The sequence below is a fragment of the Sceloporus occidentalis genome, unplaced genomic scaffold (genome assembly GCF_023333645.1).
Source record: "Sceloporus occidentalis isolate IW3139 unplaced genomic scaffold, rSceOcc1.0.p SCAF_4, whole genome shotgun sequence".
Lineage (NCBI taxonomy): Eukaryota > Metazoa > Chordata > Lepidosauria > Squamata > Phrynosomatidae > Sceloporus > Sceloporus occidentalis.
In genome coordinates this window covers 58300183-58312428 of record NW_028316984.1, presented here as the reverse complement: position 1 = coordinate 58312428, position 12246 = coordinate 58300183, and the positions used below count along the sequence as shown (strand labels likewise).

The window sequence follows — 12246 nt, the reverse complement described above, 5'->3', positions numbered from 1 at the left end:
CTAATTATTTTACAGTCTGTAAACCACTTAGAGAGTGCTGAGTTCACGGATAAGCAGTATAGAAATGTATATGCTATTGCTATTCCGCAAAATGAATAAGTAACAGTCTTTCTACAGGCAAATGTGTAAATGGATACAGGATAGATAATGAGGGGAACAGGCTTGCATGCGTTCCCTCGTGATACACATGAGTGATATGTCAATTGCCCAGATTAGGCATATACTACCTATTATCATGTGCAATGCTCTATATCCAACAAGAGAGGGCCACAGGGAAGCCTCAGTCAGTGAGTCTGCAAATCACTAGTTACAAACAATGGATGTGACTGTGTGACAAAACTTCCCCTAAACATTTCAATCACAGGAAAAACAGCTGATAAACTATATCTGTAATTGCACATGTATCCATTATGGGACTTGAAGGTTCTGGTTGTTCACATAGGCCAGAAGGAGGAGGAAAACCAGACCAGTTTGAAAATTTATACAAACACGGACTTTACTGAGAACATCATTTTCAAATGGCTTGTGTTCTAAGGAGTTTGCTTACAATGGGAAAAAATTCTATGGGGCAAGTTGACTTTCTTGCCTCTCCTTGCCCAGCCAGCTCCTCAAATCCTTTGCAAATGTTTCTTCAAAGGCTTACATAAGTAGAATGGGTGGTAGAATGAGATATTAAGGGTAAAGGGAAATTTGTGAGAAGTCATTCAGAGATACCTCCTGTCTCACTCACAAAAGAAGGGCACACCACCACTGAGGATCCTCTAAAGGAGAATTTTCAGTCTGGGGACTTCTACAAAAAAGAATGCACAAGCAGACTATGCCTTCTAGAAAATGATTCCATCTTTCTATTCAAATCAAAGTGGCATGGCACCCAAAGCCAGACAAATTATTTTTGCATACGAAGAAGAAAAAAAACCACAAGCACCTCTCATCTAATTACTGACAGTAAAAATGCAATAACCAATGATATATATGAAACTCTGCAAGAATTTGCATATACCCCATGTATGCCTGGAATAATCACTATATTGTTTTTCTGGGTTTTTTGAGCTATGTGGCCTTGTTCTAGAACATGGCCACATAGCCTGAAAAACCCACAAAAAACTATGGATGCCGGCCATTAAAGCCTTCAAAATCACTACATTCTTCCTAATAGTAAAACTGCCCTTGCTGTGGAGATATATCTGAAATCAGCCCATAGCAGAGGGGCTGATCAGTGTGACCTTTGTAAATAAATACTTCAATGAACCTGCCAATCACATATTATTTTATACTCCAGCTTTCCTAACAGTTGCTTTGAATAATTTTTATTACCATTTCTGAATGATCCAAAGATTATTTGCAAAACAATAAACATTGCTAAGAGGCCTTGTATTTTGATACGGTACATTAGTACCATGAACACACAGTTATGGTTAGTGGCTTCCTTGGCAATGGATGGTGAATACATTGAAGCTTTAGCTTGAAAGCTATTGAAAGTGCTATATTTCAATGCCCCAAATTTGTTCAGAACCACTTTGAAATTCACTGGATATACTGTGCCTTACTAACACACAGCCCAGTTGAATAACTGCCAGTCACATCTGACAGTGCTAATTATCTTCTTATCTTCAAGTCACCTGTTGAATTATGATGACCCACAAACTTAAGCTGACCCCTAGAGTTTCCTTAGGCAAAGTAGCCTCAGAGTTGGTATTACCAGTTCCTTCATCTGAAATAGAGCCAATAGCACTTGGTATTCCTTGGTGGTCTCCCACCCAAGTACTAACCAAGGCTGATCTTGCTTAGTTTCCAAAACCAGACTGGATCTGGTGCCTTTAGTATATCTCCTTAAGAAGTGCTGAATATTTGCTGCCTCATAACAGCTAACCATTTGAGATCAAATGTAGAAAGACTGGGCAGTCATTTGAAAATGGAGATCCTACATAAAGATTATGTTCTCTTGAAGATCCAAAGATTCCAGAATATATTTGCTAGAGAACCAAATCTGTAAATTGCCAGGGAAAGTAAGATGTCACAGGAAATAATACCAGGACACCCAATTAGCAGGAAAAGGCCACAAATTTATTGAATACAGCTGACAAGTAGGGTTGGCCCAAATGCATGGTCCTGGATCTAACCTTGATTTGTTGTTTGATGAACCGAATGCCCAGTCATGGGTGGGCTTCAGGATTATTTATTTATTTATTTATTTATTTATTTATATAGCGCTGTAGATTTGCACAGCAGAGTACATAAAAACAATAAATATAAAAGAGTAAACCTGCCTCTGGCGTACAATCTAAGAAATAATAAGATAATACATATAAAATACATAGCAATACAGGAAATGGTTCAATAAAACAGGCAACAAAAAAGAACATCAAATAGCAAGGATGACAGAAGGGGTAGCCGACTGATTGCCTGCTCACATCTTCACCCCTTTGTTCCCGGGGGATGCTATTCAGGAGTTGCCACTGAAATGGCAACACCTCAGCACTCCCAGCATCCCTAGGTCCCCTTGGGACTCCTGATCCTGTGTTCTGCAGTACAGGAAACCATGCTCACCAGATCCAGGGCCAATGCTACCAACCCCCAAAGTTGTGACAGTGCCCAAGAACCTATGACTCAACTAGAGGGAGGGAGGGATGGAAAGGCCAAGTAGAATGGCACCGGCCACCCCAGCCATATGGTCCTAAATAGGACCAGCAGCCAATCAAGGCCCATACCTAGTCACAGTCCTGCCCCTCCCAGGCCTTTCAGCCAATCAGAGAGGCTGCCCCGTGGCCAAAGGGGCAGGATTTCTGGCAGCAAAGGCCACTGGAACTTGTAGTTCCGTATGGCTGCTGGAAAGTCCACCCCCAGTAGGCCCGGGCAACCAATTCCAGCCCTGGGAATTGTGCCCAGGGCATGCCGGGACCCATTTGAGGCCACAGCCAGGGCAAGAGAGTCCCTGCGGCCTGACAGCTCCCCCCTCCTGGCAACTGGGCTGACCCGAGTGAGTCGGGTGGTCGCATTTAACATTAGAAAGGATTAAAAATTAAAAGACAGAATAAATATGCAATAGAAGTTTCTTTGAACAAAATCTGGATTTAGTACATCAAAAAAATTAAATTGCATTTATATCTTGCCTTTCCTCCAATGAGCCCAAGGTGACATCCATTGCTTTTTTCCTCCTCACTTCAACTCAAGTTAAACGAAAGCACCTTTTGGGCAAGCTGCTGCTTTTGATTAGGAAGTTATCCATTTAAGAAATGATTTTTTTTTCTTTTGAATTATGAAGTTCTCCATGAAAGAAACAAAACCTCAAAGGTGTTGTAACCTTCAAGTCATTGATCAGAAGGAATGAAGATTTTCAGTCAAGGGAATGCCTAATATATTTTGAATCACTCACTTCCCCAGGAACAGCTGATATATTATTTATGCATTTCCTGAAAAAAAAAATACTCCTGGATAACTTCACAGTGTGCCAACCTTTCACTGAAATCTTTTTCTTGCATGCACCTCCAAAGGTGCCAGGAGGTAATTCAAACATTCAGAACATCTGCCACCTAGTATATAAAGAGCTTATAGCAAAAGGTCTAGACAATAGGGCCGCCAATAAAGTAAAGCCAAATATGCCAAAGAAACAAATCATGTAGCAAATTATTTTGGATGATTACTCAAACCAATATGGGGGGGGGGGGGGAGGGAATTCCTTCAAACCCTTAGTGCGGCACAGATCCCAAGAAACATTCTTAATCTAGTCAGAAAAATAATAAAATGGCAGAAAAACATGTCTCAGGCATGCTGGCAGAATAATGTTCAAGCATATCTATGACTTGTTGTTCTTGTACTTCTATACACTTTGTTGGCATTTGTTCAGGCTTGTTGTCAATCATGAAGCAGTACCAGCCTTGTGGAAGTGAATGGTCACAGATCATATCCTGAATGACTATTCCCTGCAATTCCAGAGAATAAACTGACACTGCAATACACATTGTGTAGAACATGATGTCCTTCTGGTAATCATTCTGGACCTGAAGACAAAAGAGGCCAAAAACATATGTTGATATCTCATTTATATGTATGTGTGCCTTCAAGTTGCCTGTCATCTTATAGTGACCCCTGGATTTCATAGGGTTTCCTTAGGCAAGGAATACTTAGAGGTGGTTTTGCCAGTTCCTTCCTCTTTGACCTATCTACTTCCTTTCCTTAGAGAGCTAAATGAATTCTTCTAAAAAGCTAGTGAATGTTTCCAAGCACCTATGGTAGAATGCACTAGTTCAGCTTCCTAATTCATCACCAGTAGATCAGTCACTTAAATTTCACACTGTGGAATCTTTATTACAGGCCATGAGGTAAGCAGTAGGATTATTATGATTCCCCACTATTTTATTTTATAGATGCAAAAATATTACTTGCAGCCATCTTCATTTGACTTTTAAGTTGAGAATACTTTATTTTAAATCACTGAATGAAGAAAATATGTATGGTGTTCTCTGAGGCCATATTTGAAATGTCATTTCTCAAATTGGTCTTGATCATCCTGACACTTGAAATGTATTAAAGGAAGAGGAATGAGAATCACTGTAGATGTTTAAATGTTTTATCAGTGATATAATGAAGTTCTAACATTAGGGTGTTGTTTTTTTGATGTTTTTGTTTTGCTTTTTGCTTATTTGTACACATTATATGGAGAAGGTTGGTATCAGACAAGCTGCTTTAATCTACAATGATTATCATCAAGGTAACAGAAGCATGATGAATTCAGAATAATGTAATACAGCAGAATAATTAGCATGGCAATGTAGGGGAAGTTTTAATAATGACATAATGAAGAAGTTACAAGGTAGAAAATTTGTTAATACAGTTATTCACTTGCTTATCTTCAGAATCATTTTAAGCAGCAAATGTCTGTACTTTGCTTTAATAATGTGGAGTTGTAGATGTTTTAAAATCAAGGAACAACCAATTTCTTTTCACAGGAATGACTGAAAATCACTGTGAAATATCTTGTTTGGTTAACTCTTAGCTACCTGATATGCCAACTCTGATTCAACCTAGAAAGAGATGGCTGTGCTATAATTCACCATGCTTTGGTAATCTTTTATAGTCTGGAATGCATTGCACATGCATCTCCTATTTTATTTATTTATTTATTTGTTTGTTTGTTTATTTGCAGGATTTATATCCCGCCATTCTCCCACAATGGGATCCAAGGGGGGTTACAATATATTAAAAAGACAAAGTTAAAACGTTGATTACAAAAGTTAAAAAATAAATTAAATACTGCTAACATTAAAACAGAAATAAAAACAGCATTGTTTAAAACAGTAAAGATTATAAACATTAAAACAGCACACCACATTAATCCAATAAAATCTACCCACCAAATGCCTACCTAAATAAAAATATCTTGAGCTGCTGGCAGAAAGAGAGCAGGGAAGGGGCCAACCTGAGCTTCTGTGGCAGGGAGTTCCACAGTCTGGCAGCAGCCACAGAGAAGGCTCTCTCCCAAGTCCTCACCAACCACACTTGCGAAGGTTGGTGGGTGGACTGACAGAAAGCCCTCTCCTGCTGATCTTAGCAGGCTGGGTTGTATAGAGAGATATGGTCCTTCAGATAGTCTCAATCCAAGCTGTTTAGGGCTTTAAAGGTCCAAATCAGCAACTTCAGTTTTGTCCAGAAATGGACCGATAGCCAGTGTAGCTGTTTCAACAGGGAGTGACATGATCTCTGTAGCCAGCCCCAGTCAACAGCCTGACTGCCATATTTTTTACCCACAGCAGTTTTTGAACAGTTTCAAAGGGCAGCCCCACATAGACCATGTTACAGTAATCCCAATGGGGTGTAACCAAGGCATGTGTCACCATAGCCAGATCCGGCATCTCAAGGGAGAAGCGCAGCTAGCAAACAAGTTTTATCTATGAAAATGCACTCCTGGCCACTGCTGAAACCTGGGCATCTAGGCTCAGAGTGGAGTCCAGGAGCACACCCAAGTTGTAAGCCTGAGATTTCAGGAGGAATGTAATTCTATCCAGTTCAGGCTGAATCCCTATTCCCTGATCTGCCTTATGACTGACCAGGAGCACCTCTGTCTTGTCTGGATTAAGCTTCAGTTTGTTTCCCCTCATCCAGTCCATTACTGACAGTAGACACTGATTCAGTACAAAGACAGCTTCCTTGGAGTCAGTTAGAAAGAAGAGATAGAGTTGGGTGTCATCAGCATATTGGTGACACTGCACTCCAAAACTCTAGATGACCTCTCCCAGTGGTTTTATATAGATGTTGAAAAACATTGGGGACAGAGCAGAACCCTGAGGGATCCCATAGGCCAGTGGCCAAGGAGTTCAACTGGAGCCCCCCAACATCTCCTTCTTAGTTCACCCCTCCAAGTGTTGTGGAAAACTGATAAAATACTGCAAGTTCTCCCACTAGACTCACAGCAGACCTCGGTCTGACAGAACCAGAAAGGAGGGGACCAAAGATGAATTTGAAAAACACAGATTGTTTATTTTAGACAGCTGTCGCTCTGGGAGCAATTCACATTCCAACAAAGATCCCAGAGCCCAGAACAAAGAAAACGGCTCCTTTATATAGGGTTAAAACAAAGAACTCTAGCTGGCATATCCCATTGGACATGGCAAAAGTTAAACATATAGGATTTTCGTACAATCAGAGTACAGATACATGAATACATTAAAGGTACATCTTAGCCACATTCCATTAGCCCATTAGCCTTATCTGTCCTTGCCCCCCTTATAGTCCTTGCGGAGATATCTCTTCTCCAGGATTCATGTCTCCCTGCTAACTTCAACTAACAACAAACTCCAGATCCCTGAGGTCAGAGCCCTAGGTCATCTTGAGCTCTCATGTCTTAAATCTTACTATTTTGCCTGCATTCCTGGGCCTCTCAAATTCTTTCCAATGCATGTACATTTATTTCTACAAACTACATTTATATGCATACTAAATATGAAACTTTAAATATCTTCTACCTCATTCCCCCCTTTATGATATTTATCAATATCTTATTGCATAACATCATCATTCAGTTATAGTATTGTTGTTCCAACATTCTGTTTTGGGTTTGCAAATTGAATACAGCACAAACTTGAGTAGCTGCCTTTGTCTCAATTACAGTCTCTAATTTCTGTCTTACAAATTTCAAAAGGCACAGAACACACAAACATCCCAGTATTCCAACCAAAACCATCATGGTCAGAGACATGAGCAGACTTCGAATCCATTGGCCATTTGGCAGCAAGTTATCTAGCCATGACCAAAATTCTCCAGGTTTTTCATAGCCAGCTTTTATATCTCTGACCACTCCATGTATCTTTTCCACATTTTCTTCTACTAATCCAGACTGATTTATAAAATGACAACATGTTGCATTAAGCCAGACACAAAGCCCAAAGACTGGAACCACTGCATAACAATGCCCCCAAGCCCCATCCCAGAAAGGCAGCCCAGAAGGATATCATGGTTGATGGCATCAAAAACTGCTGAGAGATCCAGCAGGACCAACAGGGATACACTCCCCCTGTCCAGCTCCCTGGTGGTTGCATCCACCAAGGCAACAAAAGCTGTCTCTGTCCCATAGCCAGGTCTGAAGTCAGATTGAAATGGATCTAGATAATCAGTTTCATCCAAGAACCCCTGGAGCTGGGAGGCCACCACATGTACCAACACCTTGCCCAAAAAGTGGATATTTGAGACTGCTCGGGACTGCTCAGGAAGCAGTTTTGAAACATGCAGGAATAGAATTGCAAGACTGGACAACCTTGTCACATTAAGCCAGTATAGGCAATACTTCATCATTTACGATGCCTTCCAGTGTGTTTCTAGTTCAAAGTGCTGCTTTAAAACAATCGGCCATATTCTATATGCCCTGCTTATTTATGAAGGAATAACTGAGTAACATCTCATGGCATGATCCTCCTTACCAATAGTCAGGATCCACACTGAGAGATGGAGGCCTGTTCTGCTTCCAATAGGGGTACAGCAAGAAAGTTTCCATCCCCTCTGGCCAGCGATCAAGGCTGTGACAAGGAATGATGGCAAAAATCCTGTTTCTGATTGTCAATACTATCACAATCATGAATATGCATTGTTATTGAATACAGAACAGTTATGCATCCATAATCCTAGTTTATGAATCTGTAACTGCAGTCCTGTGATACTGTCCTGCATAAACTCAATCCATCAGTGTCTATTCTATGGCCACAAACACAATACAGTTAAATAGTGAGTTGAATTTATCATGGATGCAGCCACTGAATATGCCACTCCTCACTGACAATACACAAGATATTGCCTTGATTTTACTAGTGCCCATGGCATGTATAGCCCCTTGCTTCATTTGGACAACAGCAGTAAAAAGGTTTTCTGTCTCATACCTAATGCAAGATTGGACCAAAAATATATACAAAGCAAGATCACATGTTAGTCCTAGACAGACTAGGCAGGATTTACAGTAAATAAAAGTTGTTATTATTATTAGTTAAATATCCTACCAAACTATACTAACAACTTCACTCTATCTGTTAAGAGTTAGATAATGTGTTGAATATTAGAACATTGCAACTGTATTATTATTTTTTAAAAATAATCCTAATTGATCCTATTTGACAAAAATGTCTGGCATTCAATGTTGCAATTACAGATTCATAATTTAGAGTTAAAGATCTGTAACTGTTGTGTACAAAGTAAAACTATGTTATCGTGGCACTCCAGCTCAATTTAAGAGCTTTCAGACAGATTAGACAAAGGAGGTCCATTCACTTTCTGATTGGAATGCAAATGGGATGATGTTTGTACCCTTACCCCCACCAACAAGTTATGCTGAAACAAGCTATGACAGTAGGATTCCTGTTGTAAGTCCTTGTCACAGCCTCAGTTACTGATGGTAGGAGGGTGAGAACTTCATTCCCCTCCTGCCCCACTAGGAAGCTTAATGGACCTTCTTTGACCCATCTTTTAAGGTAAGGCCGAAACAGACAGGCCAAAATAAAGCTGCTTTGGATCATTTTGGAGGTATGCTGATTAAACGGAGGTATGCTGATTAAATTAAATCCGGCCAAAGAGAGGAGAAGGAGAGGAGCTGCTTGGCAGCCATTTTGAGACCGTGTGCTTGTTGCTGAAGGGGCGGAGCTTCTGTGAGTCACATCTGTGAGTCACAAGGGGACGGAGCTAGCAGACTAGCTTTATATACCACCTTCCAGAGCCTTCCAGAACAGTCTAGATCAAGAGAAGTAATAGTGCCACTGTATTCTGCTTTGGTCAGGCCCCACCTGGAATATTGTGTCCAGTTCTGGGCACCACCATTTAAAAAGGATGTGGAGAAACTGGAGCGTGTCCAAAGGAGGGCGACAAAAATGGTGAAGGGTCAGGCCCCACCTGGAATATGATGATGCAGTTTTAATGTATGCACGTATTTCTGTTCTGATTGTAAGAATTCTGAATGTTTAAATTGTAATTAGCCAATCAGGTGTATTGAAGAAGCTTCTTTGTCTTCAATAATATAAAAAGAGCCATTTTGTCTTGTTCGGGATCTCAGCTTTTTGGAACTTGAATTTACTAGGTCCTCTTGTCAATCATTGCTATGCCAGGCCTAGATCTTTAAGTTTCCTGAAATTTCTGTTACAACCTAAATCCTATTGCTATTCCTTTCAATCAATTGAATAGTATTTACAGTATTTGCCTCTCTATGGACTTTATCACACTGGGGGAAAGCCATGAAAAGACACTATTTAAAAAGACATTTCCCCCATGAATGGTTTGTCGCTTGAGCATTCCTGTTTCTTCCTGAGATAAGTCCTCTGTAATCGCGATGTGTCTGAAAATCACGATCTCACAATTTTGCCGGGAAAATACCTTTTCAATTCCGTCTTAAATCCTGACACCCCCCCCCCCCCCCCGTGTGATAAAGTCTTATGTTGACTCTTCATACAGCAATTGATTCAGTGGGTTTACTGTGCTTGTAACTAACCATCTGGATTCTAAATATCAATTTCTATTTCTGTCTTATTTTATATCCTATAGAGAGTCAGCATGGCATAGTTGTTTGAGTGTTGGACTCTGGAGACTGGGGCTCAATTCCCAGCTCAGCCATGAAACCCACTGGTTGATTTTGGGCAAGTCACACTCTCTCAGCTTCAGGGGAAGGCAATAACAAATATCTTCTGAACAAAGTTTGCCTAGAGGACTCCCTGATAGGTTTGCCTCAGGGTTGCCAAAAATTGGAAATAACTTGAAGGCACACAGTAAAAATAATATATGCTATAGATTCCTTTGACCAGAAGAAAAGGGGCAAGCTGGTAAAAGGAATGAGTTGATGTGATGTGTTAAGACGAGAAAGTCAAAGAAATGCACTCAGCTTGCATTTTAATGTGAATATACTTAATTTGAACATCCTGAGCTATTAATCTAATTCTCCAATCAAAAGGTGCAAGCATGAATACATGTGTTAAGGAAGACATCGCAAAAATGTGTACATTTGTGAAAACAGCCTACGCACATTTATTGTACTAGGCAAATGCATGGAAAGAAGTATACTAGGAGAAATGAACATATAGATGTATGCACATTCTTGTGCAGACATTATAAAATAATCAAAAACTGATGTGAAAATGGGATGACAAATTCATACATTCTTTAGGGATAGAATCATACATCCCCAGGGGATAGAGACTTCTGCTTATAAGTAGAAGGATGTGCCAGCTGCTAAAGATGAGAGGATCTGCAGAGATTTAAAATATAGCTAAGGGTTATATAAAACAAAGAAAAGTTGTAAGCTTTGGTATACTGCCTACTGAAAAAGAGTATCAGATCTATAAATCAAAGAGGAAGACTTTGATATGATGATGTAGACAAAACAGATGGACTACACAGCACTATATATTTAAATGAATGATGCTGTATATATAGATATTTCCTTGATCAATTTGATCATGATTGTTTGATTGTCACCGTTTGATTGATTGTCATGTGATTAAAAAAGAAAGAAAAGAAAAGAAAGCAGTGGCCCTAAAAGTAGTGTTTGAGTGACAGTACCCTGGGAAAACAAACTTTGTAATATAGCAAACAAGGAATGCTACAAAGTTAAGGGGTTTTGAGGGCTCTTTTGCTTCCTTCAACGGCTGGCTTTTCAAGTGAAAAGTGAACTTTGCAAAAATACTGTTTAGCACCATGACTAGCTATGATGTTGTAAATGGAAACACACTCTAAGAAGGTTTAATATATAAGATCCTTTGCTCTCATTATGGTACATTAATGCTTTCATAGGAAGGAGAAAAGGTGAACTGTGATCATTAACAAACATAAATAGATTCATAGCACTTTTTCATCATAATAAGATCAAGTGTCATTGTTGCCAACATGATTTGTATATAATGAGGTGTTAATGTGTTGGACGACATTACAGTTATAATGGGATTAACATAATTTGAAAGCAGCAAACATTATTGCTGTAAATGGAGATCCACCAATGATCTCTATATATTAGTATCTGTGCCTCAAATTGGGAAAAATAAGTACAACCCCAAAACCATTTAGCAATTCCCCAGAGGTCAGCCAGACTACAAAATGTAAGTGATTGTATGTGACGTAACCTAGAACCTTCATGCAGCTCAGTGGTCTGAAAATGTATATATGTATGTACTCCATTCTGGAGTTTGGGGATTAGTACATTCAACCATTTTTTATGTATAAAAATATCACTGCAGAACAGTTAGAAAGTAAGATTCTACTTGCATAAAATATTACAGTACCATTTGCCTGGAAGGAAGGTCACTTATCATCCTGGGCCTTCTATGAAGTAATGAACATGCAGATGCCAAAACACTGGACAGCTGTGCTCTCTCTTTAGTTACTGAGAAAACAATTACCTATTCATATGCTGGTCTCTTAGCTGGAGTTTATCTGTTGCTCATGCGTAGATTAGAAATGATTGCACTGAGGATACGAAACATCTATTATAGTCATTCTTCCCCAAGAGTATCTTACACACAGAGAGAAAGAGTGCATACTGAAGTTTGCAACCAGATGTATAAAAGTATAATGATTTTTTTCCCCTACAGATGTAATGAGGCCAAGAATTTATGCATCTATATGAAAGAAAGCTTATTCAGAAAGCAGAAATCTCATCGCCTCCTCCTGGAAGTTTCCCTTTTTTTTGGCAAAGCAGGGCCCAACATCCTTATTATCACCACCTACTGATGTCTGTAGGAATGTCTCATAAAAAAAGGAAGGAGGAGGGAGCAAGGGAGGGAAAGTAAAAGA

At 39.6% G+C, this 12246-nt stretch overlaps 1 pseudogene; it reads right to left on the bottom strand.

Annotated features, from left to right (window-relative positions):
- LOC149313892 (von Willebrand factor D and EGF domain-containing protein-like) overlaps positions 1–12246 on the bottom strand; it is a 349914-nt pseudogene that overhangs the window by 269881 nt on the left and 67787 nt on the right.